Source organism: Mustelus asterias, chromosome 11 (genome assembly GCF_964213995.1).
Source record: "Mustelus asterias chromosome 11, sMusAst1.hap1.1, whole genome shotgun sequence".
Classification (NCBI taxonomy): domain Eukaryota; kingdom Metazoa; phylum Chordata; class Chondrichthyes; order Carcharhiniformes; family Triakidae; genus Mustelus; species Mustelus asterias.
This window is the reverse complement of record NC_135811.1, coordinates 49,482,796-49,509,464: the sequence shown is the minus strand read 5'-3', so window position 1 is coordinate 49,509,464 and position 26,669 is coordinate 49,482,796. Positions and strand designations below refer to the sequence as shown.

Sequence of the window (26,669 nt, the reverse complement as noted above, 5' to 3'; positions counted from 1 at the left end):
CTCCCATTCATTGACTCTGTCTATACCTTCCGCTGCCTCGGCAAAGCAGCCAGCATAATTGAGGACCCCACACACCTCAGACATTCTGTCTTCCACCTTCTTCCATTGGGAAAAAGATACAAAAGTCTGAAGTCACCAACCGATTCAAAAACAGCTTCTTCCCTGCTGTCATCAGACATTTGAATGGACCTACCTCGCATTTAGTTGATCTTTCTCTACACACTAGCTATGACTGTAACACTACATTCTGCACTCTCTCTTTTCATTCCCTATGAACAGTATGCTTTGTCGGTATAGCATGCAAGAAACAATACTTTTCATTGTATACTAATACATGTGACAATAATAAATCAAATCAAAGACATCATACAAGAGATTAGAAACTATCATTAGTGAGCTTGAATCTCTCAGAGGTACACAATCACAGAATGGGAGGATGGCTAAATAATAAGATTCTGATGTGTATAATCACAATGCATTTGGTTGATCATGGCACTCACATAAACATCAAACGTATTTATAAAAGTGTGATATTTTCACAGTGGTTTCACACCCGCGTCCCACCGAGGTGTGAGTCTCTGCTCTGGTGGAGGGTGCGGGTGAACTCTCCAACGTGGATATGTCAGGAGATTCTGGAGGATATGTCAGGAGATTCTGGATAGGTGCAGAAAAAATAGGGTTGTTGTAGTGGGGGACTTTAATTTCCCTGGCACAGACTGGAAAGTGCTTAGAGCTGGGGGACCGGACGGGGAGGAATTTGTAAAATGCGTACTGGAAGGTTCTTTGGAACAGTATGTAGATAGCCCGACTAGAGAGGGGGCTATACTGGACCTAGTTCTGGGAAATGAGCCCGGTCAGGTCGTCAAAGTTTCGGTAGGGGAACATGTGGCAAATAGTGACCACAACTCTGTTAACTTTAGGATAGTAATGGACAAGGATGAGTGCTGTCCTACGGGCAGGGTGCTAAATTGGGGGAAGGCTGACTATAGCCGGATTAGGCAGGAATTGGTGGATGTTGATTGGGAGAGGATGTTCGAGGGTAAGTCCGCGTCTGGCATGTGGGAGTCTTTTAAGGAACTATTGATAAGGCTGCAGGATAGGCATGTGCCTGTAAAAAGGAAAGATAGGAAAGGTAGGATTCGAGAGCCGTGGATAACCAGGGAAATTGAGGATCTGATTAAAATGAAAAGGGAGGCGTACGTTAAGTCCAGGCAACTGAAAACAGATGGAGCTCTGGAGGAATACAGAGAGAGTAGGAAAGATCTCAAACGGGGAGTTAGAAGGGCAAAAAGAGGGCACGAGATGTTCTTGGCAGGCAGGATTAAGGAGAATCCTAAGGCATTCTATTCATACGTTAGGAACAAAAGAGTTGTCAGGGAGAAAATCGGACCTCTCAGGGACAAAGGAGGGGAATTATGCTTAGAACACAAGGGAATAGGGGAGATCCTAAATGAATACTTTGCATCGGTATTCACGAAGGAGAGGGGCGTGTTAACCGGGAGTGTCTCGGAGGGAGGTGTTGACCCGTTAGAGAAAATCTCCATTACGAGAGAGGAAGTGTTAGGTTTTTTAGGGAACATTAAAACTGACAAAGCCCCAGGGCCTGATGGCATCTATCCTCGACTGCTCAGGGAGACGAGAGAGGAAATTGCTGGGCCTCTGACGGAAATCTTTGTCGCTTCTTTGGACACGGGTGAGGTCCCTGAGGATTGGAGGATAGCGAATGTGGTCCCGTTGTTTAAGAAGGGTAGCAGGGATAACCCAGGAAATTATAGGCCGGTGAGCTTGACGTCCGTGGTAGGGAAGTTGTTGGAGAGGATTCTTAGAGACAGGATGTATGTGCATTTAGAACGGAACAATCTCATTAGTGACAGACAGCATGGTTTTGTAAGAGGGAGGTCGTGCCTTACAAATTTGGTGGAGTTTTTTGAGGAAGTGACAAAAACGGTTGATGAAGGAAGGGCCGTGGATGTCGTCTATATGGATTTCAGTAAGGCATTTGACAAAGTCCCACATGGCAGGTTGGTTAAGAAGGTTAAGGCTCATGGGATACAAGGAGAAGTGGCTCGATGGGTGGAGAACTGGCTTGGCCATAGGAGACAGAGGGTAGTGGTCGAAGGGTCTTTTTCCGGCTGGAGGTCTGTGACCAGTGGTGTTCCGCAGGGCTCTGTACTGGGACCTCTGCTATTTGTGATATATATAAATGATTTGGAAGAAGGTGTAACTGGTGTAATCAGCAAGTTTGCGGATGACACGAAGATGGCTGGAATTGCGGATAGCGAAGAGCATTGTCGGGCAATACAGCAGGATATAGATAGGCTGGAAAATTGGGCGGAGAGGTGGCAGATGGAATTTAATCCGGATAAATGCGAAGTGATGCATTTTGGAAGAAATAATGTAGGGAGGAGTTATGCAATAAATGGCAGAGTCATCAGGAGTATAGAAACACAGAGGGACCTAGGTGTGCAAGTCCACAAATCCTTGAAGGTGGCAACACAGGTGGAGAAGGTGGTGAAGAAGGCATATGGTATGCTTGCCTTTATAGGACGGGGTATAGAGTATAAAAGCTGGAGTCTGATGATGCAGCTGTATAGAACGCTGGTTAGGCCGCATTTGGAGTACTGCGTCCAGTTCTGGTCGCCGCACTACCAGAAGGACGTGGAGGCATTGGAGAGAGTGCAGAGAAGGTTTACCAGGATGTTGCCTGGTATGGAGGGTCTTAGCTATGAGGAGAGATTGGGTAGACTGGGGTTGTTCTCCTTGGAAAGACGGAGAATGAGGGGAGATCTAATAGAGGTATACAAGATTATGAAGGGTATAGATAGGGTGAACAGTGGGAAGCTTTTTCCCAGGTCGGAGGTGACGATCACGAGGGGTCACGGGCTCAAGCTGAGAGGGGCGAAGTATAACTCAGACATCAGAGGGACGTTTTTTACACAGAGGGTGGTGGGGGCCTGGAATGCGCTGCCAAGTAGGGTGGTGGAGGCAGGCACGCTGACATCGTTTAAGACTTACCTGGATAGTCACATGAGCAGCCTGGGAATGGAGGGATACAAACGATTGGTCTAGTTGGACCAAGGAGCGGCACAGGTTTGGAGGGCCGAAGGGCCTGTTTCCTGTGCTGTACTGTTCTTTGTTCTTTGTTCTTTGTGGTCTAGAGGCTGGAACATATGTTGTCTAGTCTTGTGGGCCTTGGTCTGCTGGTGCCTATGAGGGAGAGAGGAAAGTTTGAGTTCCTGAGCATGCGAGTGATTGCATGTCACTCGCTGTGAATGTCAGGATGTGGTGAGCTCATGGAGGTGACGTCTGTACTAGGTTACTTAGAGAATGGGATCTCTCCTTCCCTACAGGAGCGATCTCTGTCCTCCCCAGGCAACTCAGCAGCATCCTCATCAAACTGGTCAGGGTAACCATGTCAACCATCCCTCCCCCTGACAATGTGGTACAGACATTGTCTGTACCTTTAAGACTTGATTAGCTGTAAAGACTCACATTCCAATCATTATTCAAGTAAATTGAGTTTGTGTCTTTGTGCCCTGTTTGTGATCAGAACTCCCACCCACCTGACGAAGGAACAGCCTGTTCTGAAAGCTAGTGGCTTTTGCTACCAAATAAACCTGTTGGACTTTAACCTGGTGTTGTGAGACTTCTTACTGTGTTTACCCCAGTCCAACGCCGACATCTCCACATCATTCCTCGATAACACATGGTTCAGAAGCAGTTGGTGTCTGTGTTATTGGTGAGTTCAGAACAAAGCCAATTGGATCTCTACTCAGCACGTCTGGCTGAATATGCTTTATTGTTCTGCTAAATGCATCAACAACTGTATAAAAACCAACCTCCATAAGAATCAATATAATAATTCAGGTTCCTCGGTAGCACAATGGTTAGCAGTGCTGCCTCACAGCGCCAGGGACAGGGGTTCAATTCAGGCCTTGGGTCACTGTCTGTATGGGGTTTGCACATTCTCCCCGTGTCTGCGTGGGTTTCCTCCGGGTGCTTCAGTTTCCTCCCAAGTCCAAGGATGTGCGAGTTCGATTGATTGGCCATGCTAAATTGATTCTTAGGCTGGAATTTTACAGTCCCGCCCGCAATGGGAAGTAGTGAGGGGCGGACCATGGCAAGATACATTGATCTAAGGTGGGATTTTACAGTTTTGGGGCGAGCGAGGCTGAAAAATCCAGCCCTTACTGTCAGGGGGATTAGCAGGGTAAATACGTGGGGTTACTAGGATGAAGCCTGGATAGGATTGTTGTCGGTGAAGGCTCCATGGGCTGGATGGCCTCCTTCTGCACTGTAGGGATTCTATGATTCTATTCTAAGAGGCTCAGGATCTACATGGAGGTCACATAACATATTTGCAGTTGTAATGGAGAAGGAGGGGTCACGGCAGAAAGGTGTTGGGAGGAGAAGGGGAGAATCCATTTAACAAGTTTTCACTTGAGAAACCTACTCTGTCATTGTGACCCCCATCAACCGATGACACAAAGACAACTAATAATTGACTCTTCCACCCTGGGAAAAATCTTCTGACTATCCACTCTGTTCATGCCTCTCATAATCTTGTAGACTTCTATCAGGTCACCCCTCAACCTCCATCGTTCCAGTGTGAACAAACCAAGTTTCTCCGACCTCTCCTCATTGCTAATGCCCTCCATACCAGGCAACACCCTGGTAAATCTTTTCTGTACCTTCTCCAAAGCCTCCACATCCTTCTGGTAGTGTGGCGACTAGAATTGAATATTATATTCCAAGTGCGGCCTAACTAAGGTTCTATAAAGCTGCAACATGACTTGCCAATTTTTAAACTCAATGCACTGGCCGATGAAGGCAAGCATGCCGAATGCCTTCTTGACTACCTTCTCCATTGCCACTTTCAGTGACCTGTCTACCTGTACACCCAGATCCCTTTGCCTATCAATACTCTTAAGGGTTCTGCCATTTACTGTATATTTCCTATCTGTATTAGACCTTCCAAAATATATTACCTCACATTTGACCGGATTAAACTCCATCTGCCACCTATCCGCCCAAGTCTCCAACCGATCTATATCCTGCTGTATCCTCTGATGATCCTCATCGCTATCCGCAAATCCACCAACATTTGTGTCGTCCGCACACTTATTAATCAATCCAGTTACATTTTCCTCCAAATCATTTATATATATTGCGAACAGCAAAGGTCCCAGCACTGATCCCTGAGGAACACCACTTGTCACAGCCCTCTATTCAGAAATACACCCTTCCACTGCTACCCTCTGTCTTCTTTGATTGAGCCAGTTCTGTATCCATCTTGCCAGCTCACCTCTGATCCTATGTGACTTCACCTTCTGCACCAGTCTGCCATAAGGGACCTTGTCAAAGGTCTTACTGAAGTCCATGTAGACAACATCCACTGCCCTACCCTCACCAATCATCTTCATCACTTCCTCAAAAAACGCGATCAAGTTAGTGAGACACGACCTCCCCTTCACAAGACCATGTTGCCTCTCACTAATACGTCCACTTATTTCCAAGTGGGAGTAAATCCTGTCTCGAAGAATCCTGTCCAATAATTTCCCTACCACTGATGTAAGGCTCACCGGCCTGTAATTAACTGGGTTATTCTTGCTACCTGGATTATTCTTGCTAACAAAGGAACAACATTGGCTATTCGCCAATCCTCTGGGACCTCCCCTGTAGCCAGTGAGGATACAAAGATTTCTCTCAAGGCCCCAGCAATTTTCTCCCTTGCCTCTGAGTATTCTGGGGTATATCCCATCAGGCCCTGGGGACTTGTCTACCTTAATGTTTCTCAAGAACCCCAATATCTCCTCCTTTTTGATCTCAACATGACTCAAACTATCTACACACCCTTTCCCAGACTCATCATCCACCAAGTCCTTCTCTTTGGTGAATACTGATGCAAAGTATTCATTTAATACCTTGCCCATTTCCTCTGGCTCCATGCATAGATTCCGTCCCTTGTCCTGGAGTGGGCCAACCTCCTCCCTGGCTACCCTCTTGCTCTTTATATATGTATAAAAAACCTTTTTCTTAATCCTGCTGGCCAATGCTTTTTCGTGACCCCTTTTAGCCCTCCTTACTCCTTGCTTAACTTTCTTTCTACTTTTCTTGTATTCCACACTTGCTTCATGTGTTCCCAGCCTCCTAGCTTTGACAAATGCTTCCTTTTTCTCTTTGACTAGGCTCACAATATCTCTCATTATCCAAGGTTCCCAAAACTTGCCATACTTATCCTTCATCCTTAGAGGAATGTGCCGGTCCTGAATCCCTATCAACTTACACTTGAAAGCCTCCCACATGCCAGATGTTGATTTGCCCTCAAACATCTGCCCCCAATCTACATTCTTCAGTTCCTGCCTAATATTGTTGTAATTACCCTTCCCCCAATCTAGCACCTTAACTTGAGGACTACAATTAAGTTTATCCATCAGTACCTTAAAGCAATACTGAATTGTGGTCACTGTTCCTGAACTGCTCCCCTGCTGAAACATCGACCACCTGGTTGGGCTCATTCCCCAATACCAGATCCAGTATGGCCCCTTCCCTAGTTGGACTATCTACATACTGTTTCAGGAAGCCCTCCTGGATGCTCCTTACAAACTCTGCCCCATCCACGCCCCTAGCACTAAGTGAGCCTCAGTCAATATAGGGGAAGTTAAAATCTCCCACCACAACCCTCTTTTACACCTTACCAAAATCTGCCTATGTATCTGTTCCAATAAGTACCAGGCTTTAGGTATGTTTCAAACAATTACTTAAATGGATGCTTGTTGCAATTTAGTGATGGCATTTTCACCTCAAAGTTGTGGGGTCAATCTGGAATCTCGAGATCTGAGCATCCAGCAGACACTTCAGTGCAGTCCTGAATGGGTGCTGCATTGTCAGTAGTGTAGTCTTTCATCTGTACTATTAGGTGGATGTAATACATCCCATGATAATATCTCTCCTGGTGTCCCAGCCAGCCAATATGTCCCATCAATCAACATCAATAAAAAAAAATCTGGCAATAGATCTCATTGTTTTCCGTGGAATTTTGCTGCGTTCAAATTGTGCTGTATTTTCCACATTGTAACAGTGACTACATTTCAGAAGTACTTAATTGGTTGTGTAACATTTTTGGGGCATTCTATGGCCGGAAGAATGCTTTTTAAAAGCAAATTCTTTCTTGTATCCTCCAGCAGTCAACTGGTTTGATTGAATTGCTTAAAAATATAATTTCAGTGAGGGATCTATGAATATGTTCACACTAATGTTAACACGTTCCTTGAGAATGTTGTGGTTATAAATTGCATAATATAATGGGAGACTGAGATGACAGATTACAGAGTCTAAATGGCAGTCATAATCAGAGTTAAATACCTCAGCAAGCACCCAAAAGTAGTTTTGAATATTAACACAGCTGAGCTGAGTTGGGGGAAAAAATGTGCTTGGTTCCCCACAGAATTGATCATGATGTGGAGATGCTGGCGTTGGACTGGGGTAGGCACAGTAAGAAGTCTCACAACACCAGGTGAAAGTCCAACAGGTTTATTTGGTAGCACAAGCTTTCGGAGCATTGCCCCTTCATCAGGTGAGTGAAGAGTTCAGTTGACAAACAGGGCATATATAGACACAAACTCAATTACAAGATAATGGTTGGAATGTGAGTCTTAACAGGTCTTTATAGGTACAGACAATGCAAGTGGAGAGAGGGTTAAGCTCAGGTTAAAGAGGTATAAATTGTCTCAAACCAGGACGGTTAGTAAGAGTTTGCAAGCCCAGGCAAGTCGTGGGGGTTACAGATAGTGTGACATGAACCCGAGATCCTGGGATGGTCGAGTCCATCCTCATGTGTGCGGAACTTGGCTATCAGTTTTTGCTCGGCGATTCTGCATTGTCATATGTTGTGAAGGCCGCCTTGGAGAACCTTACCCCGAAGATCAGAGGCTGAATGCCCTTGACTGAATCATAATCATAGAAACCCCACAGTACAGAAAGAGGCCATTCGGCCCATCGAGTCTGCACCGACCACAATCCCACCCAGGCCCTATCCCCATATCCCTACATATTTACCCACTAATCCCTCTAACCTCTGCATCTCAGGACACTAAGGGCAATTTTAGCATGGCCAATCAACCTAACCCGCACATCTTTGGACTGTGGGAGGAAACCGGAGCACCCGGAGGAAACCCATGCAGACATGAGGAGAATGTGCACACTCCACACAGACTGTGACCCAAGCCGGGAATCGAACCCAGGTCCCTGGAGCTGTGAAGCAGCAGTGCTAACCACTGTGCTACCGTGCCAACTGCTGAAGTGTTTCCCGACAAGAAGGGAACACTTCTGCCTGGTAATTGTCGAGCTGATAGCCAAATTCTGCACACATAGTTGGTTTCACATCACCACAATACTGAACCCAGCAGAGGTTAGTTGATGGATTATGCTGCAACGGAGAAGTGTGCATTTTTCTGACATGAACCAGCTTGACTTTTCTTCCAGGAATTGAGAATGATACACATTCAGGTTATAAAGGAAACTGTGTTTGTTTTTTCACATAGCTTTCAGGAATTTGGTCCCTGGACTCTGTGCCAACCTCACAGTATTCATAAAGAAAAAGGGGTTTGCACTCAATTAGTGATCAGTCAGAATCAGCCTAACATTGGGCGCCATTTTAACCAAACTCACCAGCAGGTGATCCACGGTATCCAGAGCAATGTGGGTGAGGAGTAAAATCAGCAGAGAAGCTGATATTGTCAGTTTTGTAGAATCATAGAATCCCTACAGTGCAGATAGAGGCCATTCGGCCCGTCGAGTCTGCACCCATCACAATCCCGCCCAGGCCCTATTCCTGTAACCCTTCATATTTACCCGACTAATCCCCCTGACACTAAGGGGCAATTTAGAGTAGCCAATCCACCTAACCTGCACGTCTTTGGTCTGTGGGAGGAAACCGGAGCACCCGGAAGAAACCCACGCAGACACGGGAAGAATGTGCAAACTCCACACAGACAGTGACCCGAGGCCGGAATTGAACCCGGGTCCCTGGTTTGGTGAGGCAGCAGTGCTAACCACTGTGCTACCGTGCCATCAAAAATGCACCCATTGTTGTGCAGGTCTGCGGGCATTAACCAGTAGGTACCATGAGGCCTATAGGGCAGCACTCCATGTTGCCAGTCTCATCTGAAGGAATAAACAAACACTCGGTTTTAGAGAACAGGACCAACCTCTACGCCTTCTGATCGACTGAGAAACTCCCTAGCAGCAGAGACACACCTCGACACAGAGGGCTTAGAATCTGTTCTGTGGTTGGGCCTCTACCTTCGAGAAAAGTAGTGCCTCTTGGTTTTACACAATGGCGGCGTGTGTGTATGAAACGGTGAGGGTTGTTTTAGGGTTCATAAGGTAATCATTTATCCTCGCCTTGAGTGGAAGTTCGAGGGCTAGGAAATACTGAGAGAATTGAATTATTCGTTCATTTATCAAATCAAATCATTATATGCAGTGCCCATGAGACAGGTTCTGAAAGCAGCTTACATGTAGCAGACATTATGAGGCCTAATTTTAACCCATTCAAAACTCATCTGCCTGCGCAGTTAAACTCATATTGTAAGCAAGGGCTAGATTGCTCATGCTAGTTTAAACAAGGTTAGAAGGAAGTCCTTGAGACAGTCTTGTTCATCATATCTTTTATACAGTTAAGTACATAGGCATAGAAACATAGACTGATAGAAAATAGAAGCAGGAATAGGCCACTTGTCCCTTTGAGCCTGCTCTGCCTTTCAATATTATCAAGGCTGATCCCCTTTTTTGATGCAATATTCCCGTACTCTCCTCATACCCCTTGACACCTTTAGAATCTAGAAATCTATCTATTTCCTCATTAATTATACTCAGTGATTTGACCTCCACAGCCTTCTGTAGTAGAGAATTCCACAGGTGGTTCATTCCCTGAGTGAAGAACCTTCTCCTCATCTCAGCCCTAAATGACCTGTAGACTGTGGCCCCTTGTTCTAGACCACTCCCCTCCCCCTCCACACATCCAGTCAGAGGAAACATTCCTACATCCAGTCTGTCCAGCCCTGTCAGATGTTTAGATGTTTCAATGAGATCCTCTCTCATTCTTCTAACTACCAGTGAATACAGGCCTGGTCAGCCCATTTGTTCTTCATCCAACACTCCTGCCATCCCTGGAATCAGTCTGGTGAACCTTCACTACTGTCCCTCGATAGCAAATATACTCTTTCTGTATTATGGAGACCAAAACTGCACACAATACTCCAGATGTAGTCTCAACAAGGCCCTATGCAACTGCAGTAAGACTTCCTTGCTCCTGCACTCAAGTCCTTTTACAATAAAGGCTAACATACCATTTGCTTTCCTGACTGCTTGCTATATCTGTATGCTTGCCTTCAGTGACTGGTGCACTAGGACACCCAGGTCCCTTTGTACATCAACATTTCCCAATCTATCACCATTTTAATAATACTCTGCCATTCCGCTTGTTCCTCTGTCACAGGAGGATGACATCACATTTATCCACGTTATACTGCATCTGCCATGTATATGCCCACTCACTCAATGTGTCTAAATCACCTTGAAGCCTCTTAACATCCTCCTCACCACTCACATTCCCACCAGATTTTGTGTTATCAATAAACTTGGAAATATTTTGGTTTCCTCATCCAAATTATTGATGTATGTTATGGCTAGCTGGAGCCCATGCTCTGATCCCCACTAGTCACTGCCTAACACTTCGAAAAAGACCCATTTATTCCTACCCTGTTTCCTGTCTACTAACCAATTCTCAATCCATGCCAATGTATTACCGCCAACCCCAAACGCTTTAATTTTGCACATTAAATCTCTTTGTTGGGACTTTATCAAAATCTTTCTGAAAATCCAAATGCACCACATCCACCAGTTTTCCCTTCTCTATTTTACTAATTACATCCTCAAAAACCTCCAGTAGGTTTGTACCTGGGGGTCATAACTTCCTGGATCCCAGGTGTCGGATTTGGGGTGTACTCAAAAGATGTGCTGGGGAATTCCTCTAGGATTGTCCCAGGTAAGGATTTACCCGGCAATTGTCCAGAAGCGCTAACTTCTCCTGAACAATTGCACTGGACTGGGAACCCTTCGACAAATCGCTAACTTCAAATTGTTCTGCTATTTTTACCCTCATAGTTACTTTGAAAGAGTTAGAAGGAAAGAAAGCACTTTTAACTTCAGAGTAACTATTTTAAACACCCAGACTGAGTCCCAAACAGAACACCCCTGACCTCCCTAGGGGTCACCCACAACCACCCACTAAGCACCAATCCCACATGGTATTTCCCACCTGCACGGGAATCCCCACTCTCCCCTTGATCTGAACACCCTCTGACCCAATACCCCTCCCACCCAAACGAGCCTCCCCCACCATTGTCTGAACACCCCCTCGCATATCCCATTCACTTAGCTTAGAAACTCTGTTTCTTCCTTTCAAAGGGACCTTTAGACTCACCAGCTTTCCAGCAGCGAGTGCAGTGAAAAGGGTGAGGCGGGGTGCGGTTGGGGGGGGGGGGGGGGGTGCGGCGGTGTTGGTTGGAGTGGGGGATGTCCTCCTTCGCTGTACCCCTTGAGCCAGGGATGCACTTCACTTCTTCAATTTCACACGGCCCGAGTCCTTCAATTCCTCAGTCACCCGGGTGAAACAGGTTCGTAGAATCATCATAGAATCCCTACAGTGCAGAAGGAGGCCATTCGGCCCATCAAGTCTGCACCAGCCACAATCCCACCTAGGCCCTATCCCCATAACCCCATGCACTTACTCTAGCTAGTCTCCCTGACACTAAAGGTCAATTTAGCATGGCCAATCCATCTAACCTGCACATTTTTAAATTGTTGGAGGAAACCGGAGCACCCAAAAGAAACCCACGCAGACACTGGGAGAACGTTGAACTCCACACAGACAGTTACCCAAAGCCGGGAATTGAACCTGGGTCCCTGGTGCTGTGATGCAGCAGTGCTAGCCACTGTACCACCGTGCCAACCCCATTTGAAGTAAAGATTTTACTCTGCCTCAAAATGCCACTCCTGGAAAGTTATGTGCCATGAGTTCCCTTTCACAAATCCATGTTGGTTTTGTCTAATCCCACTGATGTTTTCTAAGTATCCTGTTATCACAGTAAGAAGTCTCAAAACACCAGGTTAAAGTCCAACAGGTTTATATGGAAACCCGAGCTTTCGGAGCGCTGCTTCTTCATCAGGTGGGGGAGGAGGGCTCCGAAAGCTCGTGATTCCAAATAAACCTGTTGGACTTTAACCTGGTGTTTTGAGACTTCTTACTGTGCCCATCCCAGTCCAATGCCAGAATCTCCACCTCCTGTTATCACATCCTTTATAATAGACTGTAGCATTTTCCCTACTACTGATGTTAGGCTAACCAGTCTGTAATTCCTTGTTTTCTCCCTCCCTCCTTTTTTAAATAGTGGGATAATATTTTCCACCATCCGGTCTGGTGTGACTGTTCCAGAATCTACAGAATTTTGGAAGATAACCAACACATCCACTCTTCCCATGTCCACCTCCTTTAGTACCCTGTGATATAGATTATCAGGCCCTGGCGATTTATCAGCGTTTAGTCCCATTAATTTATCCAGTACTATTTTTCCAGTAATACTAATTTCCTTCAATTCCTCCTTCTCACTAGACCCTTGGTTCTCCACAATTTCTGAGAAGTTATTTGTGTCTTGCTCCATGAAGACCGAACTAAAGTAATTGTTCTGCCGTTTCCTTGTTCTCTGTTGTAAATTCCCATGTTTTGGATTGTAAGGGACATACTTCTTCCTAAATTGATACTCATAAACCAATACTTAAAATCAATTAATCTATTGCTTCTCTGCTCTAAGTGATGTTATGATGTGGAGTTGCCGGCATTGGAATGGTGTAGGCACAGTAAGTAGTCTCACAGGTCTATTTGGTAGCATGAGCTTTCGGAACACTGCCTCTTCATCAGGTGAGTGGAAGTTGGGTTCACAAACAGGGCATATATAGACACAAACTCAGTTACAAGATAATGGTTGGAATGCGAGTCTTTACAGGTAATCAAGTCTTTACGGGTGCAGACAATGCAAGTGGAGAGAGGGTTAAGCACAGGTTAAAGAGGTGTGAATTATCTCAAGCCAGGACAGTTAGTGAGATTTTGCAAGCCCAGGCAAGTTGTGGGGGTTACAGATAGTGTGACATGAACCCAAGATCCCGGTTGAGGCCATCCTCATGTGTGCGGAACCTGGCTATCAGTTTCTGCTCGGCGATTCTGCGCTGTCGTGTGTCGTGAAGGCCGCCTTGGAGAACACTTACCCGAAGATCAGAGGCTGAAAGCCCTTAACTGCTGAAGTGTTCCCCAACAGGAAGGGATTGTCGAGCAGTGTCCATTCATCCGTTGTCATAACGTCTGCATGGTCTCGCCAATGTACCATGCATAAGTGATATTCTTATGTTTTCTTCTTTGTGTGTCTCTGGGCAATACCATCTATCATTTGTCATAGTTTCCTCTCCATAAGAAATAATGGCTACCACTCAGCCTTTGGTTCTGTATATCCTTTCAGTACATCTAGGTTGGCACAGTGGTTAGCACTGCTGCCTCACAGCGCCAGGGACCAGGTCTCGATTCCCGGCCTCGGGTCACTGTCTGTGTGGAGTCTGTACGTCCTAGGTTGATCCCTCATTCAGCTACTCTCTAGAAGAGATCTCTGTAACTTTTCAGGTTTGATCAAATGGCCAAAATACTAACATTTTCTATTCTGGATGTCATGTCTTTTAGAGTTCTTTTTGCCCTTGCTATTTCAAGTATTTCTTCATTGGTCTTATTGTCTGTATATAGAATTTTTAGCATATGTCTGAGAATTCACATTTCAAAAGCCCCTATTTTCTTTTACTTATTGTCCAGCTTTCTGAGGCATACAGGAAAGTGGATAGAATGTAGCATCTTATGAGTTCTTTCCTGTGTCTGTGTGGGTTTCCTCCGGGTGCTCCGATTTCCTCCCACAGCCAAAAGACATGCTGGTTAGGCGTATTGGCCATGCTAAATTCTCCCTCAGTGTACCCGATCAGACACCGGAGTGTGGCAACTAGCAGATTTTTACAGTAATTTCATGGCAGTGTCAATGTAAGCCTACTTGTGACACTAATTAATAAACTTAAACATAATAGCTAGCTCCAAAAGGGAAAATGCTGGAAAATCTCAGCCAGGTCTGGCAGCATCTGTACGGAGAGTAAAGAGCTGATGTTTCGAGTCCAGATGACTCTTTGACTCGGGACACTGTAGGCCCATGTGGACAACTCACTTACCCCTCTGCCTTCTCTGTGAAAATGCAGCAACATTTGCTATCAAATCATCACAACACCTTCCAAAACATTCCAGAGTGCTTCCAAACACTCGGCAACAGAGAGATACGTATTTGTGGAAATTCCCTTTCTGGCTAATCTGGGCTCCTGATCCTTTATGTAATATTTGTGTAATGTTTGTCTCACGGTTCAGTGCTTGCTGTTGGCAGAGTAACAAGGGAATACATTGTTTGCCCCTCCATGGTTCAATATCCCGGTGCTACATCAGTGTGTGCAATCTGGAAAGCATTGGCTCACAGGCATCTGGGTATGCCTGCCCAGATGTCCATCTCAAAAGGAATATGGTGATGTAAATTTGCACGCAAAGAGTTTTACAGTGATTAATTTAAGAGCCACATGAACAAAACGTACTTTGCATAATACCCACAGGCCATAAATATATTTTATCAAACTGCTTATTGATATCTCCACTGTAACTATAATTATATAATATATGACATTTGACATACCTGCATAGATTTTCTAAGCAGTGTTATTTGGTACCCGTGTTTTTTGAAATCTGGATGTATACTCGCATAATCTTTTCTTCTCTCCTTCATGTATAGAATCATAGAGTCATAGAATCCCTACAGAGCAGAAGGAAGCCATTCGGCCCATTGAGCCTGCCCTGACAACAATCCCATCCAGGCCCTATCCCTGTAAACCCTGCCTGCCCCCTCTGACGCTAAAGGGCAATGTAGCATGGCCAACCATCCGAACCCGCACATCTTTTGGACTGTGGGAGGAAACTGGAGCACCCGGAGGAAACCCACGCAGACACGGGGAGAATGTGCAGATTCCACACAGACAGTGACCCGAGGCCGGAATTGAACCTGGGTCCTTGGTGCTGTGAGGCAGCAGTGCTAACCACTGTGCCACCATGCCTCATGCCCTTCCTCTTCCAATTGCTCTCTTTCTCTTTTCCCCCTATGCCTCTCCAGCTCTTTAATTTCTTCTCCCACCCAGTCCTTGTTTTCACCTATTTCACTCATTCCTGTTCTTTTTGGAATCGGCATCAGCGCAGAAAGGTGCAGAATTGCACCACTCCTCAATATTCTCCATTCTGCGTTGATGTACAAGATCAATTTCTACCCCTCTGCCTCTTATTCCTTCAGCTGGCATAAACTCTTTGTCTTGTAGACCTGAGCAGCCTCATCATCTATTTTTTTTAAAATACTTGTCCAATTCAATCAAATCAAATCCAATTCAGAGTCTCAACAAGTTGAGACATTTCCGATCCAGGCTGACAAGACAGGGCGGGCGACTAAACCACCCTGTCCTGGGCCTGATCTACATGAGTCAAGCTGATTGGAGAAGGGGGAGGATCCTCCTCCAAGACTTGAGCTCATTTGCATCTTAGCCAAAAGGCCGAGGTGCCGCTTTAAAAAATTGCTTCATATGAAACATATGAAGCCTCAGCACAACCCCATGACCTCAACCAAGTGCAGATCCGATACTACACTTGATCTTAGCCAAAAGGCCGAGAAGCGATGCCGGCGAGCCTCATCATCTATTAATGCAGATGCAGAGCTCCTGCTAGTGGCAACTTGCCTGGTGTGTGGTTGATTTGCTCAAGTGTTTCTGAGTACTCATTGTGGTTGTGCTTTTAGGAAATACCAACAGTTTGGAATTGGCCCAAAGGGCTTGATGGCCTACTCCTGCTCCTATTTCTTATGTTCTTAAAAGCTACATCCCACACACAAGTACTATTTGGAAAAAACATGAGGCCCTAACAAAAGTCAATGTCAAGTAAACACAGTAGAGTTCACCCAGAGAGTTACTTACTTGTAATGTTGCACGCTGAAAGACTTTAGGCAGGATTTTCCGACTGCGCTCGCCCTGAAACCGGAAAATCCTGCTCGAGGTCAACAGACCTTTCCATGGTTCGCCCCTTGCCCGCTACGATGGGGCGGAACGGGAAAATTCGTCCCTTTGTCAGAAACACAAAGGGTATTTATTAACAAGGAAAAACTCTTCTGATGCTAGCAGCCCCTCCCTACCCCCCGACCCAACCCCACCGGCTGCCCCAGCCCATACACGTCTACTGCATGACTTCTAGATGCCTTCTGCCTAAGAGAGACAAACAAATCTGTCTCACAGAAGGTCTTAGAGGGTTGCGCCAAACTCACAGTTTTTGCTAACCTTATCAGCATTCAACAAATTGTCACATATTTTGCCCTTTTCTTCGACCGCCTCTATGGTGCTGTCTTTTCCTGTCACTGCACCGTTATTAAATTGTCGCACTCTCTTTGACTTCCTCCCATCTTACTTTTTTCCCTCATTAATATGTATTATTTCTTTTGTTGTTTTTATTCTTTTAGTTGGATCTGTGGTTTGAGGTTTTTTTATCCTAACTGTTTCTTGGTAAACAATCAATGTCCTTTATACTAAGCAAAGGAAGCTTTACACTTGTGATCCTTCTTTTATTATTGTTTTGGAGCAGCATCTCCCCTTTAAGAGTACAGGAATTTTCTTTCTATGAGGAATTCAATTGCTGCAACCTGCCATGTGCGAGGTCCCCACAGCCTGGAAGTCTAACTAGCTTCAAAATGGTAAGTAAATGTTTTCTCTGAGCCTACTCATGTTTTTCTAGCTTTTACCAATGTTTCCTCAATGCATTGATGGCTTTCTTATTTTAAGAGTCAAGGTGCTGGATTTTTTTTCTTCTTGACATCGAGATTCCAGTTGATAAAAAACTCCAGATGGAAAACTATCCGTTCGCCAGTTTTACCTCATCGGTTTCTATCGGATGTTTTGACCGGTATTATCAACAAGACAAAAAAGATGATAAGGTGGGTTTTGAACCAATGCAACACAGATTTATTTAAGAGCTGTTGCCAGCTTGAAGTCATGATGTGGAGATGCCGGCGTTGGACTGGGGTGAACACAGTAAGAGTTTTAACAACACCAGGTTAAAGTCCAACAGGTTTATTTGGTAGCAAACAACATTAGCTTTTGGAGCGCTGCTCCTTCGTCAGATGGAGTGGAAATGTACTCTCAAACAGGGCACAGAGACACAAAATCAAGTTACAGAATACTGATTAGAATGCGAATCCCTACAGCCAGCCAGGTCTTAAAGATACAGACAATGTGGGTGGAGGGAGCATTAAACACAGGTTAAAGAGATGTGTATTGTCTCCGTCCTCATGAGCACGGCCTAAACCGGGATGTTGGATTTATGTCACATTATCAGTAACCCCCACAGCTTGCCTCCTGGACTTGCAGGCTGTCCTGTCTGGAGACAATACACATCTCTTTAACCTGTGCTTAATGCTCTCTCCACCCACATTGTCTGTATCTTTAAGATCTGGCTGGCTGTAGGGATTCGCATTCTAATCAGTATTCTGTAACTTGATTTCTGTGTCTCTGTGCCCTGTTTGAGAGTACATTTCCACTCCATCTGACGAAGGAGCAGCGCTCCGAAAGCTAATGGTGTTTGCTACCAAATAAACCTGTTGGACTTTAACCTGGTGTTGTTAAAACTCTTACTGCCAGCTTGAAGTCCAGCATGGAAGAGAGATAAAAAAAATGTCCCGTGAATGCCTCTGGTGCTGTCGCAGTTTGTCATGTGACTAATCACACACAGACGCATTGCTTTACAATACTTCACAACGACCCTGTGGACTGCAGAGACCAAATTCAACAGGAATTATACAAAGGCAATCTCCAGTTCATAAAGCAAGCCTGGCCAACCAGTCATCTGCTAAGAGAAAGGGACTTGCAACTTTCCTTTCAAATTCTTAATGGTTGGAACATTAGCAATCTCATAAACTCAGACAAAGGGATATACATACACCCTTTGCCAAAGCTAAAGTGGAGGGATAGGTGACACACGACATGACCCACTTAGCTGGTGGAAACTGTAATAGTGCCTTGTGGAGTTGGAAAGCTCAGTTTGCCATCTACCAAGCAGCAACACAGACAAGGGGTTTTGTCCAGGTTTGAATGCCTGGCACTATCTACACTTTTTCTACTGAAACTTCTGAACTTCTACATCATTGCCTACAGGGCTAGTTTATCTCTCTATGCCTATTTCATCATGGAAGTCATCTCGACTGTAAAGTGAATTGTCCAGCATCTGGTTTCAACTTGCTGACCTCTATAAAGGAATACACTTTTAGGACTTACGTGAAACAATGCTTCATTTCTCTGTGGGAGAGGGAGGGCTCTCCAAGGGCACGGTGCGACACCTTTGTGAGGTGCTCTCACACTTGGCACCTCAGGGGAGGGGTGGCCATCCACTCCCTGTGGACATGAAAGTGACGGCTGCCCTGAATGTTTTTGCATCTGGATCGTTTTAGGCACCCAGTGGCGACTTCAGTGGGATCTCCCAGGCCTCCGTGCACAGATGTATGCAGCAGGTCACAGATGCCCTGTGTGCCCGGGCAGGACAGTACATAAGCTTTGATGTGGCCGTACACAGCAGGAGGCCCAGGCTCTCGGCTTTACAGCCGTTGCTGCAATTCCCAATGTCCAGGGACCAGTGGACGGGACACACATCGCCTTGCGGGCCCCACATGGAGCACCACATCAATTTGTGAACAGGAAGGGGTTCAACTCCCTGAACATTCAAATTGTCTGCGACCATCTCATGAGGATCATGCAGGTTGATGCACACCATCCAGGGAGTGTCCCTAAGAGCTTTGTCCTCAGGCAGTCGGACCTCCCTGGCCTCTTTGAAGCCCAGGTTCCAGGAAGGCTACTAGGCGACAAAGGTTACTTGCTAAGGTTATGGTTGATGACGCCTGTGCAGAGGCCCAAGACCGAGACCGCTACTATGAGGCCCACGCAGCCACCTGGTTCGTCGTAGAGCGGTGCATCGGCGTGCTGAAGATGCGGTTCCACTGCTTGGACCGCTCTGGGGGGGCCCTCCAGTGTTTTTTCAGAAGGAACTCTTCAAAATGCAGCTACTGAAAATACAACAAAACTTACTCCAACTTATAAATCAAAGAAAGAGTTTAATAAAGAAACATCATTACTCCAAACTTGGGGCCTTGTCCTGGGCCACTCCAAGCTCCCCACAATTCTACATGGTTCCTTATTTATAGTGATTCAGCTGGTCAGCTGACTATTACATCACTCTGTAATTGGTTCCATGTTTTACTGGGTCAACTGACCCTTACATCTTGTTACCATTTGTCACATTACATCCAATCAAAGTTGTCACCGGTTACATTCTAACAAATTCCCTTTAAAAAAAATTTTTTTTTCAAAATAATTTAAGACAACCATCCTCCAGTATTCTTAATAACTTTCCAGTACCTGCATCCTGTTTGTAAAACAGTCAGATACCTGTAGATTAGCACCGACCCAGATAAGTTTGGAAACTCCCTTGTTTTCCAGCATTTGCTTAATGCTGGCCAAATCAATTCTTAATCTTTTTTCCGCTACACTTTGATGAGTGAACATTATTCCATAAAGACCAATTGTCCACATAACACTCAACTGGTACTTTCTTATCCGATGTGCCCATAAAAAATAATTCTATTAATGTGTCTGACAAGTATATCCCCATATCCAACGCCTCCACTAACGCTAGGATTTCAGCCGCAGATGTGCTTTTGACCACCCTTTTTATTTTCTTTGTTTCCCAGGCCAAGGGACAACATTTTCCTTCCTGACCTACCAGGAATATTATGAATCCAGCACCGCTTGAATGTCCATCTGGTAGATCGGCATGTGAAGCATCACTAAACACAACCATCTTCATATCTTCCGGTTCTCCTAGTGCTGGGAATTTAATTACGCGCTCCTCTAATTTGAACTTTTTAAATGTTTTATTAGCCTGCAAGATCTCTCTGACATATTACTGAGCTCGAGGACATTATAGCTCCCATCTGGTCTTTGTCTGTGTGCATAGCCAATTTAGCTGTTCCATCATACTCCTTCATAGAATCATAGAAACCCTACAGTGGAGAAAGAGGCCATTTGACCCATCGAGTCTGCACCGACCACAATCTCACCCAGGCCCTACCCCCATATCCCTTCATATTTACCCACTAATCCCTCTAACCTACACATCTCAGGACACTAAGGGGCAATTTTTAGCATGGCCAATCAACCTAACCCACACATCTTTGGACTGTGGGAGGAAACCGGAGCACCCGGAGGGACCCCACGCAGACACGAGGAGAATGTGCAAACTCCACACAGACAGTGACCCAAGCCGGGAATCGAACCCAGGCCCCTGGAGCTGTGAGGCAGCAGTGCTAACCACTGTGCTACCGTGCCGCCCTCCTTAACTCTGTTTCTTTTTCGTTGGCCCATTCCTCTTTTTCCATTAACGTCTCTCTGGTGAAGGGAGTGGAATCAATACTGTTTAGATATCCCTGTTGATTCATCGTTACACCAGAGGTACTTGTCGGAAATCAAGACCAAGATATTGAAAAGCTCCAGCTGCTTGACTCCCTACTTCAAATTCTGTTTTCAGTTTCTTGATTATCCTTTTTTCAAACTCTTCTGTGCCACCCCATAGAAAATCATCCACATGCATTATAAAAATTTCAGCTAATTTTCCTTTAGCTTTCCAGTAAAACATTGCTGGATCTGCTTTTAACTGGACACAGCCAGTCTTCAGTAATACAGGTCGTACAGAGAAATACCAAACCTTGATGCATCGCTTAACCCATATACACATTTATTTAATTTCCACAAATGTCCCTGTGTATTACCTGCTTCTTTGGGTGGCCTCAAAAAAACTTTACTTTGAAATGTTTCACCCTGCAGAAATGTAGCTTTGATATCTATTGATTTACACTTCCATTGTGAGATGCTAGAACAGTGAATTAAAAAAATCAGTGTCACTTTCCCTGCTGTGTCTCTCCCACCCAAATGTTCCTCTTACCCACAGGCTACTAATCTGGCTTTAGCTTTATATGTTCCATCTTGCAAAACTTTCTCTGTGCAAACCCACCAAAAGCAAAGCAGGCTGCCCTTCATCTGATATTCATTATACACCCCAAACTCCTTCCAACTGTCAAGTTCACTTTGTTTGGCCTCTCTTACTTCTGCAAGCTCCATTTTGTTTGTAATTGTCAATACTTCCTCATCATGGGGCTTCCACTCCTATTCCTATCATTGGCTTGATCCCTAGCCTTCCTCATTAAGCTCCGGCCTCTACTGCCATGTCTGTTTCAGTGATGTGGAGTTGCCGGCGTTGCATTCAGGTGGGCACAGTAAGTAGTCTCACAACACCAGGTTTATTTGGTACATGAGCTTTCGGAGCACTGCTCCTTCATTAGGTGAGTGAAGAGTTCAGTTCACAAATAGGGCACATATAGACACAAACTCAATTACAAGATAATGGTTGGAATGCGAGTCTTTACAGGTAATCAAGTCTTTACAGGTGCAGACAATGTGAGTGGAGAGAGGGTTAAGCACAGGTTAAAGTGATGTGTACTGTCTCCAGACAGGACAGTTAGTGAGATTTTGCAAGCCCAGGCAAGCCGTGGGGGTTACAGATAGCGTGACATGAACCCAAGATCCCGGTTGAGGCCGTCCTCATGTGTGCGGAATTGGCTATGAGTTTTTGCTTGGCGATTCTGCATTGTCGTGTATCTTGAAGGTCACCTTGGAGAACGCTTACCTGAAGATCAGAGGCTGAAAGCTCTTGACTGCTGAAGTGTTCCCCAACAGGAAGGGAACGCTCTTTCCTGGTGATTGTCGAGCGGTGTCCATTCATCTGTTGTCGCAGCGTCTGCATGGTTTCCCCAATGTACCATGCCTCGGGACATCCTTTCCTGCAGCGTATCAGGTAGACAATGTTGGCCGAGTTGTAACAGTATGCACCGTGTATCTGGTGGATGGTGTTCTCACGTGAGATGATGGCATCCATGTCGATGATCTGGCACGTCTTGCAGAGGTTGCTGTGGCAGGTTTGTGTGGTGTCGTGGTCATTGTTCTCCTGAAGGCTGGGTAGTTTGCTGCGGACAATGGTCTGTTTGAGGCTGCGCAGTTGTTTGAAGGCAAGCAGTGCGTGTGTGGGGAGATGTTCGTCTTCATCGATGAAGGAGCAGTGCTCCGAAAGCTCGTGCCACCAAATAAACCTGTTGGACTTTAACCTGGTGTTGTGAGACTACTTACTATGTCTGTTTTGGTCAGGGCTGCTACTCTCTGACCGCTGTTCTCTGTTGACACACCTTTGGTCACAGATTTGTGACTTTTCCCTGGGTTCACGAATGCTTACTGTCTCATCCTCAGGACTTAGACTCGCTTTTTTTGTTTCCATCTGTCCACCCCATTTTCCTAATCTATAGCTTTGGCCTCTTGCCCTCGCTCTTGTATGTTGAGCCAGTGTTTGTATTTTCCTGAGGCCTTTCCTGCTTTCCCGATTATAGTGGCCTCCCTCCACTCTCTTGACCCTTCGGGTATGTATGATACCACTGTGCCTACTTTGGGTAGCTGAACCTTTGAAGTAGCAGCTTCATCCCTGCTTCACTAGTACTTTGTTGATCATCAGATCCCCTCTCATCAATGTTGACTGCTCCTCATAATAACTCAGGGTATGTGCATGTGAGGTACAAGGTGCCCCCTGCACTTCTGCATCTTGCTCAGATGCTCCAAATTCATACCCATGTCCCACTACTCTCAAAGATTTGGCTCGCATTGTCTGGTTACCGTGTTGTATGATAACTACCTTCCCGTCTGTTCCTATCACTTGCCTGGGCCCTTTCCATTCATTTTTTCCTTCTCTTTTATAGTAGACCCCTTTCTCAAAGTATACCTTCGATGGTCTTATGCGATGCCTTAGGGCCCTTCTTATCTGTTCTGAAACCTCAGCTTTGATGAAGGTCTTTCTCCCTACATGCATAGCGTTTAAGCCCTTCTTCTTTATTCAGGGCATCTGCTGTCCAGTCGGAAAATACTTTGCTTCTTATCTTGCTGCTAATTAGAAGTGACAAAGCTAATGCCATACCTTGCTTTTTTTTCTGTATTGTGATGACAAGGATCCACATTTCCACAAAACTTACTCCAACTTATAAATCAAAGAAAGGGTTTAATAAAGAAACACCATTACTCCAAACTTGGGGCCTCACCCTGGGCCACTCCAAGCTCCCCACAATTATACATAGTTCCTTATTTATAGTAAATCAGCTGGTCAGCTGACTATTACATCACTCTGCAATTGGTTTCATGGTTTACTGGGTCAGCTGACCCTTACATCTTGTTCCCATTGGTCACATTACATCCAATCAAAGTTGTCACTGGTTACATTCTAACGCATCATCATCGTTTGCTGCGCTCTGCACAACATCACTCAGCAGCAGGGAGACCAGCTGGAGCAGGAGGAGGAGCGGCGAGGGGGTGAGGTGGACGTCCTGCCGTATGAGGAGCCAGAGGAAAGAGGGCAGGTATCCGGCAGGGAAGGGCAGTGAGGGACGTCTTGATTGCGGCCCGCTGCTGTGCAGTGAGGGGGCTGCAACCACCACACATCCACCACGCCCCAGGAGCAAGTGTAGCTGCCATTCCCTCTCCAAAATGAACTGGGCCCTCAAACCACCACATCACATCTTCTTGGTGAAGAAGGCATATGGTACACTTGCCTTTATAGGACAGGGTATAGAGTATAAAAGCTGGAGTCTGATGTTGCGGCTGTATAGAATGCTGGTTAGGCCACATTTGGAATACTGCGTCCAGTTCTGGTCGCCGCACTACCAGAAGGACGTGGAGACGTTAGAGAGAGTGCAGAGAAGGTTTACCAGGATGTTGCCTGCTATGGAGGGTCTTAGCTATGAGGAGAGATTGGGTAAACTGGGGTTGTTCTCCCTGGAAAAACAGAGAATGAGGGGAGATCTAATAGAGGTGTACAAGATTATGAAGGGGATAGATAGGGTGAACGGTGGGAAGCTTTTTCCCAGATCAGAAGTGACAATCACGAGGGGCCACGGGCTCAAGGTGAGAGGGGCGAAGTATAACTCAGATATTAGAGGGATGTTTTTTACACAGAGGGTGGTGGGGGCCTGGAATGCGCTGCCAAGTAGGGTGGTGGAGGCAGGCACGCTGACATCGTTTAAGACTTACCTGGATGGTCACATGAGCAGTCTGGGAATGGAGGGATACAAACGATTGGTCTAGTTGGACCAAGGAGCGGCACAGGCTTGGAGGGCCGAAGGGCCTGTTTCCTGCTGTACTGTTATTTGTTCTTTGTTCTTTGATCACCCTTCCCCTGCCTCTCTCATCCCACCACCCTGTCCACCAGAAACATCCAAATCTGTGAATGTGCCTGGGCTGGAAATGGTTGTGAGTCTTGGTTGAAGGCTGGAGGATGATGACGACTCGCTGTTGTGCTCACTGGGATCCTGCCCCTGCTGCAACTCAAGTCTGACTCCTACCTGTGCTCCGAATGCACGCTGCCACCCTGGCCCACGTAGCTGTAAGGGTTAGGGACACATGTTTTTTGGCCAATGGGGGATGGGGGGGGGGGGGGGGGGGGGGGGTGGCACTTGCACCAAGGATCTGGTGGATGTTTAGGAAGGGAAGGTAGGACAGGCACTCTGTAACATGTGGCTGAGTCTCATAAGGCACAACAGACAGCACCTCTATGCATGGGAATGGGGACCACTCAGCCCTGTGCGGGAGGGGACGGGGTGAGACACATCAGTCACAGCTGTGAGGTGCAAATAAAAGTTTATTGTGCTCTTGACATTAGAAGAAGATCATAGAAACCCTACAGTACAGAAAGAGGCCATTCGGCCCATCGAGTCTGCACCGACCACAATCCCACCCAGGCCCTACTTCCATATCCCTACATATTTACCCAACTAATCCCTCTGAAATACGCATCTCAGGACACTAAGGGGCAATTTTTAGCATGGCCAATTAACCTAACCCGCACATCTTTGGACTGTGGGAGGAAACCGGAGCACCCGGAGGAAACCCACGCAGACACGAGGAGAATGTGCAAACTCCACACAGACAATGACCCAAGCTGGGAATCGAACCCAGATCCCTGGAGCTGTGAAGCAGCAGTGATAACCACTGTGCTACCGTGCCGCTCCATTAGTGACGAATAAACCCTGACTACTGGTGATCTTTACCCGTGCCTTCTAGTGAACTACAAGTTTCTAACTTTGTGCTAATTACTGCTTTTTCCAGGTGCTACCCCAGGATGCACATCGGAGGTGGAGGTGACCAGCTATGATGCATGCCCCGTTGCCTGTGATGCCCTTAGCGGACGTCCCCTGGGTGGTCGGGACCTGAGGGCCCCAGCTGACCTGCAGATGGCACTGTTTCGGTGCCACCCTGTTCATCTTGCTGGCCCTGAGATGCCCTGGTGTGAGGAAGGGGGGAATCGGAAGGTCTTCGGACATCCAGGATCTCCTGGGTAGAAGGTCCCGGCATGGGCTCAAGTCCTTCCTCCTCCCTTGGGGTGCCCAGGGGCCCTGGGGGCACTCCATGGGATGCCAGGGTAGCTGGACTGAGCTCCAGAAGCTCTGGCTTATTAGGGGAGTGCGGGTGCAGTGAGCGTAGCCAGTCAAAGGCCCGTTGGCAACAAATACTTGTGAGAGATTTTGAAAGCTGCTTTTAATTGAGTGTCATGCATGCATCCCTCGGGGTGCTGATTGGCTGCCATTCAATAAGCTGCTGTCTCCGGGGGTGGTGGGGGGGTGCAATACTCAAGGCTTTCATTCAATTGAGGGAATGCTCGCAAGCTGCTGGTGTGCAAGACAGCACAACGCAAGTTCTCTGCAGGGCAGCAGTGAGGTCACTATGTTCAAGGGATGGAGGGATGGGTGCTTGCATTATCTGTATCTTTGGGGGCATGCGGGCAGCCATGTCTATTCGGGGGGGGGGGGCAGCGATGCCTGTATGGGAGGGGGCAACAATGAGCCCAGCAATGCCTGTATGGGGTAGCGGAGCGGGGGGGGGGGCAGTGATTTCTGTATGGGGGGGTGCCAGCAATGTCTGTATGGGGTAGCGGAGCTGGGGGGGGGGAGGGGCAATGATTTCTGTACGGGAGGGGCCAGCGATGTCTGTATGGGGGAGCGGGAGGGGGCCAGTGATGTGCCTAGCAATGTCTGTATGGGGAAGTGGGGGTGGGAGGGGGGGTGGGGGGGCAGCGATGTGGCCAGCGATGTCTGTCGGGGTTGGATGGCAGTGATCTGGGATGCTGGGAGGTCTTTTCTGCGATCTCCCAGCGATGCGCACTTGCATAGGTTCCCGCTCATCCCACCGATTTCAGGCTCTTTGGTGCAAATAGGCTCCATCCCGCGAACTTTTAATGATATTTAATGATAAGTGTGGGAGATGCGAGTCTGAAGTTGCACTGAAAAAACGATCGTGAATTGCACCATTTTTCCTGTTAATTCAGCACTTGG

The 26,669-nt window shown here is 46.5% G+C and overlaps 1 protein-coding gene and 1 pseudogene across 2 annotated transcripts in view; one reads left to right on the top strand and one right to left on the bottom strand.

Moving 5' to 3' along the window:
- lipf (lipase, gastric) overlaps positions 1 to 26,669 on the top strand; it is a 911,257-nt gene that overhangs the window by 345,188 nt on the left and 539,400 nt on the right. The gene's annotated exons all lie outside the window — the stretch shown is intronic.
- LOC144501060 (U2 spliceosomal RNA) lies at positions 15,715 to 15,844 on the bottom strand (annotated as a pseudogene).